The sequence below is a fragment of the Sesamum indicum genome, linkage group LG6 (genome assembly GCF_026168435.1).
Source record: "Sesamum indicum cultivar Baizhima isolate 11 linkage group LG6, ASM2616843v1, whole genome shotgun sequence".
Taxonomy (NCBI): Eukaryota; Viridiplantae; Streptophyta; class Magnoliopsida; order Lamiales; family Pedaliaceae; genus Sesamum; species Sesamum indicum.
This window is the reverse complement of record NC_142662.1, coordinates 17,169,759-17,176,989: the sequence shown is the minus strand read 5'-3', so window position 1 is coordinate 17,176,989 and position 7,231 is coordinate 17,169,759. Positions and strand designations below refer to the sequence as shown.

Genomic DNA, 7,231 nt, shown 5'->3' with positions numbered 1-7,231 from the left:
ATTTTTAAAAAAATTATGGACTCTAATGCAAATTTTAAAAAAATTACGGAATTTAATGAAAATATTAAAAATAATAATTTTTTAAAATATCTATTTTCTGAAGTTTTTACTTGTTTTTAAAATAATTCTAAAAGTTTATATTTTATGAAAATTTGTTGAAAAGAATTCCTGAAAATTTTTTAAATTTATATTTTTGAAAATTTTGAAATTTTTCTGGAAAATATTTCTGAAAATTGTAATTTCAAAATTTTTTTAAACTTATTTTAACTTTTCTGAAATTTTTTAATTTCTACGTTTTCGAAAATTCATGTTAATTTTATTTTGAATATGTGTAAGTTGTGTTATTTTATGTAATTTGTATTAATTTAAGAAAATATGTGTAATTTCTAAAAAAAAAATAATTTTGAAAATATATCTTTCTGAAAATTTTGATGGTTTCTGAAAATATTTCTGTAATATTTTCGGTAATTTCTAAAAATATTTGTTTATGTATTTTCTTAAATTTGTTTCAATTTTTTTGTAATCTTATGAATATTAGAAAAAAAATTGGGATTTAATTTTATGTAATTTTTGAAAATATGTGTAATTTGTTTAATTTTATGTAATTTGTATTAATTTATGAATGTGTAATTTTATGCAGAAAAAAGTATTATTTTAGTCCGCTAAATATGCCTAATTTTAATTTTATGTCTATTTTTTTTTAGATCCAGTAACTTACGAAATTGTTACTTTTAGTCCTCTAGCAGATTATCGGATAATTTTACCCCCATGAGTACATATGGACTAAAACTGCCTTTCAAAAGTTGTATAGTGGTAAAATTATTCGAAAATCTGTCAAGAACTAAAAGTAAGCATTTTCGTAAGTTACTGGACCGAAACAAAAATGGACATAATTATTGAATTAAAATTAAAATTAGCCATACTTAGCGGACTAAAATAATACTTTTCCCTTCTTTTATATATGTAGTTTTCTTTTGTAAGTATTGGAATGCGATATAACATATTCTTTGTTATCTACTTGGAACAATTAATATGTGATCGCTTTACCCATATGGGCCAAGTTCTCAGTTAATAGAATATCTCACTGGTTCATATAAAGATCACAAGTTGGTTATCTATTTACATATGGAAATAAGTTAAACAGACAATGGTGGTTACATTTACAAATCATTTAGAAATAATTGCAATTCAAACTATATTTGGTTGAGATTAGTTACCATACATATAAAAAAAAATATGGATTACTAATTAAATATGATCCAACAGCACCCTAAGAAGATAACGGTGTGGTGCATCACTCAAATATTATACTAAATGAGGTAAGATGAAGTATATTTCACCAAAGTTCTTTTATACACATGAGCTCCAAAAGAAAAGTAAAATCGATACCAAGAAGTCAAGCGAAAATTTGGCAGATTTACTTACCAAGGCCTTACCTGCAACATTTAAGCAAATCATAGATAACATGAGAATGTGTTGCCCCAAAGGGGTATCGATATAGAGTTGTTTCTTGTATTTATTATGTTATATTTTCCCCTTTGTTCACATATTTGGCAAAAACCCTTTATATAAAACAAAAGCTTCGTTTGACTCATGTTTTTTTTGAATGGTGTAATAGAACGTCTCCACGTAATGAGTGGACTACATGGTTAATTTTTGAATGGTTATAGACGCACTACAACAACATATAATATTATTGACAAAATATCTATTGATAATTTTAAAATTGTCACATAAAAATATATATTAAGTGACAACAATTTTCATTTAGTCACTATATAATTATTAGAGACAAAATTACACACAAAGGCATCATTATAAATAATTAGATATATATATATATCATAGTGACATAAGTAACAACAACTCAATTTATATAGTGACAATAATTATTTGTTGATGGTAAGTCGTCGCTGTACATGTTTTTCTAATTGTCATTAGTGACAACGTTAAATATGATTTTTTTACTAATCCGCTAATAACAACTTTTATAAAATATATAATAGTCACATTAAAATCATGAAATTTATTACCGTGACAAAATTCTTATCAATAAACATATATATCTTATTTGTGGCAATGATAAAATTATGATTTGTTATTTTTTATGCTACGCGCAAATTTGGTGAACCACAATTAATGACATTATAAGTGAACTAATTTAAAATATTTTATCCCCTGTGATAATTAAAATATTTTTTTAAAGAAAACCCATGTGTTAATTATAATGAAAAAAATTATGTAATCTAAAAAATGTAGCAATTAATCCTCTTAGGAACAACAATGGACAGAAGTGCTTGGTCCGCAACTTATTTTTGCCTCTTAAATGATAAAATTGCCCCCATCCTCCACAAATACAAGGCCGCAATCTGAAACGATCCTCAATTTGGCTTCTCCAACATCGATTTTTGCCTTATATCTTTTGCCTGATGCTTTGCCGAAGTTGTTTAATTCTGGTATTTCACTACCTAAATGAGGATTTTTACATTGTATAATATGTTTCTAACATCTTTTGAAATTGAGACATGTGTAATAAATATTATGTTAAAGTTTTTAGTAGAAAAAAGCATGCTCAAGTTCATTGACTGATAGATAGAACATGTTCAACCGTTAGCAAAACCAATATTAATTAACTGGGTAAAAATTAGAGTTGTTCCGAACCCTCTCAGCTACGGTTAAAAAAAAAACTTAGTACTTACTGATCCTCTCAGTTAGCGTATAAACTAAGCACCTAGTACTGACCCTCTCAGATGGGGTATAAACTGAAAACTTATGTCCCTCTCAGTTGGAGTTATAAACTAAGAACTTATGTATAACCCTCGCAATCGGGGTTAAAGATTGAGGCCCGAACTATAAGTTATAATAATAGTCTGGTGTCTGTTATGTGCTAGTGAATGATAGCATGCACATCTATCTAACATGGATGATTTAAGAAACTTCTTGCACTATTTAACAAAAATTGTGATTATCATACGTGGATGTTTTATACGCCTCTATTCTGATCCAAAAGTTTAGAAATCCCGTTCTGCTAGCAAATATTGTGTAGCTTTATATTTTATTCAACTATTCCCGTTGGTTTTGTATGTCGGACCCATGTGTTGGTAAATGATGGTTGTGTACTATTAACAAGCATTATGCTCGTGTCGTCTAAGAGGCAGAAGCTACATACTAGGCGATTAGTCGCTCAAACCACTTACCATATCTTGCAGATGAGGTGTATGAGGAGGGTGAGGAAGAGCTATATTGGAGTTTCTAGCAAATCAAAGGATGGAAGTGGCGTCGAATAATTAGTTCTATAGACAATTTATTTATTGGAAATTACTTCTACTTTCATTTAGTTGTTAGGACTTGGTGCTAGAGTTATGATTTTAAAATTTATGTTTTTCCTCTGCAAATTGTGTCGAGGCAGTCGATGAAATTTACCCAAAGAAATTAAGCTGCATGAAGTCAAGATGGAAACATGTTTGCAATTAACTCAAAGACATTTTCATTTCAGTACCTTCACAAATTAACGCCATCCTTAGCTTTTGCTCCTCCTTTGCTCTTGTAGTAAATGTCTGTGTGGTTCTAAGAGTTCTGCAGAATGGGTATTTATAGGAGAATTCTTGTAGTTGTGTTTGTGTTTTTCATTCTTAGGGGTAAATGTCTAATTTTTTTTTGACACATTAAATGCATGAAAGAATAGTTATAAATATCTTTTCGTTTAAACAATTATAAATACCTTTCTTATTATGATGTCCGTCTAGCAACAAGCCCATTCCTTTGGACTTCCATGCATGATCAATTAGCGTAGATAGATGCTCAAATAAAATTTAGATGCCACGAACTTGATCAGTCTGTAACCATCACCAAGACAAAAAATAATATTATTGAAAATATTAAATGAAAATTTTAGAATTAATACGAAGATATGTAATTAAGTGAACATAATTTTAATCCCATTACAATTTAATTATTATCAATTAGAATTATATAAAAAAGAATGTCATCATGAACAATTAGTCACACATCAATCATTTGACACTAATTATTTCTATTTAGAAATTTACACTTAACATTTTATCATAAAACTTACTAGTAACAACTTTTACAAGTATGAATTCTTAGCACTTAATATATACATATAAATATATATATACATTAATATGACTAAATTATCACTTAATTTTTATTTTTGATATTTTTTTTATAATGGATATGTTACTTTTTTTTTGAAATATTAAATGTGTAAAATTATATGTATGGTGGTCTAGAATTCTCTAATGCGATATCTGGAAACTCTTAGCTATTGTGGTGAGAAATCCTTTTTAGTAAGGTGAGAAAAATGTGTTTGTATTTTCCCCAAAATGTGGACCTTTTAAGTCATATGTCCAAAACTTGAATGATACCTTCAAAGTGTAGCATTTTGAATTGATTGTAGCAAAGTGTTCCACTTCAAAAATTTAATTATGTAAAAATATAAAGTATTTCATAAATTAAGAAATATTATTTTAAAATTTAATAACTCGTACTTTATAAATTAAAAGCTTTTATTCATTAATTTTTAAAGAATTTAATCTTTTAAAAATTATTGTAAAAACTTTCTATTCAATGAAAATACAAAAGGTATATAAAAATATAACTAAATAATTGGAATTCTGCTGTTGTTTCATGAAATTTTTGGATTTTATTGATAATATTATTAGTTATCTCCTGTTGCTTGACATCTACCATATTTCTTATTATCGTTTAATATTTGACAAACAAAATGCTACAACAACAGATTTTTTTAACAGAAATTAATTTGACACGGACGATTCCACGACTTTGCAAACGGAATTTAAAAATTTAGATTTTCGTGGCAAATTTGTGGCAAAACAATAATGAAATGTTACAATGGAGTTTCCTTTGCAAAATCCATTGCGAAAATTGATCAACTTTCGGGTGACCCACATCTGTTACAAGTCTTTACAAAAGTGTCATGGAAAACATCCATTGCAAATTTGCAACGATTTGTGCAACAATTAATGTCCGTGACACCATTTGCAATGGATTTTAAAATTATATCTATTGCTAATAATTTGCAACGCGTATTGCTTCGTATTTTATAAATTTCATTTTTCTTTTTGTTTCCCTTTTCCCCCTTCTTTTTTCTCCCTACTTTTGAAGCAATATCTCCCGTTTCTCTCTTATTTTTCTTTCATCTTCTGTTATTTCTCTTCCCCTCTTCTCTCAATCTTCCCACTTCTCACACCTACTACCATTCTTCTCTTGTCATTCGTTTGCCGCTGATGCCCCCCGGTAGATGGTTTCTTAATATTTTTGTTTCTTTCTTTAATAATTTAAAAATACTAAAAGGCATTTATTTAAAACGTGCATTTTAAAATACTAAAAGGCATTTATTTTATAGTAACAATTTTGTAATGATCAAGATAATAATTTATAAAATGTGCATTGAATTTGCTAATTTTTTTACAGTTTTTCATTGAATTCGCTAATTTTTTAAAAATTTGCCTAAAATGTGCAATATTATAAAATTACATAAAATTACTCAAAAAATTTGCATACATACAAATACATACTTTTAAAAAGAATACAACATACATACAAAATAATTCCATAGGTATATTTCTAATATTTAACAATCATCTTGATACAGCAACCTAGAAACAATTTCAGAAATACAACAAAATATACCAAACAATTAAAAAAACACAACAAAATAATTCTAACAATTAACAATTGCATAAATATACCCAATCAAAATATATTTCAGAAAATAAGAAAAAAAATGGAAAATTGAAAACAAGAAACAGAAAAAATATTTCTGAAAAATTTTTTTAGAAGAAAGCCGATAATCTAAGAAAAACATGAAAAAATTTCAAAAATTTCAGAAAAAAATCCAATAATTTAGAAAAATATTTTAAGATTTAAAAAATTTCAGATGGGAAGGGGGTGCGCCCCGACAACAATGGTGAACCGGGTGGCCATCGACGACAGGAGATTGGGGAAGGGGGCCGATGACGATAGGAGGACGAGGGAGGGGAAGGGCGCTAGTGATCGCAGAGGGGGTGGGGTAGGCCAGTTTTATATAAGGAAAAATTGCATAATACCCCCTTGTGTTATGTTAAATTACACAAAACTTACATGTGTTAAATAAATAGCCATAAAAGACACCATGAATTTTGAGACACTGCAAAAAAGACCCCCTTCGTCCAAAACTGACGGAATGTGCTGTACACGCTATGGAAATGAGAGTAGGGACCTTGTTTTTTACTCTATTTCAGCTATTTAAGCAGTGCAATGGTCCAGAAGACCTTTTCCCCCACTATATATACAACTTAACATCCTCCCATAAACAGAAATAGGGTTTTAAGTGGACAAATGTCCATTTTGCCTCTTTTGTTTGAATATAAATAAAAATCACTTATAATATATATATTCTCAATTAAATTAAATTAAATTATGATTTAATTTAAATGTATTTCAATATTTATTTATAAGATATACTAAATCAATATATCTAAAAATTATGTCAATTTTGTTAACTTATATAAAATGTTATATTAAAAGTATTAATATATATTTAAATTAAACATTTAATATTTTTTTATTTTTAAATTTTCTTAAATTAAACAATTTTGTTTCAATATAAATAAGAATAACTTATAACATTTTATATTATTAATTAAATTAAATTATTATTTTAATTTAAATATATTTTAATATTTATTTATAAAATATACTAAAAAAATATAAAAATACCTAAAAATTATATCAATTTTTTTAACTTAGATATTTCATTTAGATGGCGGTGAATCGACGGCAAAAAACTTCACTGAATTTAAAATTTTTAGATCTTAGCAAAAAAACTTGATGAAAATGAGGAAGGTTGGTCTAGTTCGAATCTTCTGATCGAGGAGAGTCTAGTGGTGGTGGTCCTCGACCGGAATTCATCCCGACGGCAATGAATCAAAGCCAAGAAGCTTTGACGGTCGTGCTTGGGGCCCACTCTCTCCGGCCAATGAAAATTCAAATTGAAGGTATGGATATGTACACTTTAAGGAGATGATTTGAATGGTGTAAGCCATGGTCGGAAATTGATTGAGACGATGCTGGAATCTTAGAGGGAAGATTTTGGAGAAACAGTATATTACGTTATATATAATGTATATATAAATATATAAATAAAAAATATATTTAAATTACTTAAGATCTAGACCGTTTATTTTTTATATTCAAAAATCAATGG

General features: G+C 27.6%; 1 long non-coding RNA gene across 2 annotated transcripts; it reads right to left on the bottom strand.

Annotated features, from left to right (window-relative positions):
- Nucleotides 1–1,098: 1,098 nt before the first annotated feature.
- Nucleotides 1,099–3,650, bottom strand: LOC148787864 (uncharacterized). Of its 2 annotated transcripts, none has more exons than XR_016066086.1 (2): nt 3,500–3,650; nt 1,099–2,468 (listed from the first exon to the last, which is right to left on the bottom strand). It is a non-coding gene; the product is annotated as an uncharacterized LOC148787864 (long non-coding RNA). The 2 variants fall into 2 exon arrangements; XR_016066087.1 differs by having other exon boundaries at nt 1,099–2,453.
- Nucleotides 3,651–7,231: the final 3,581 nt, after the last annotated feature.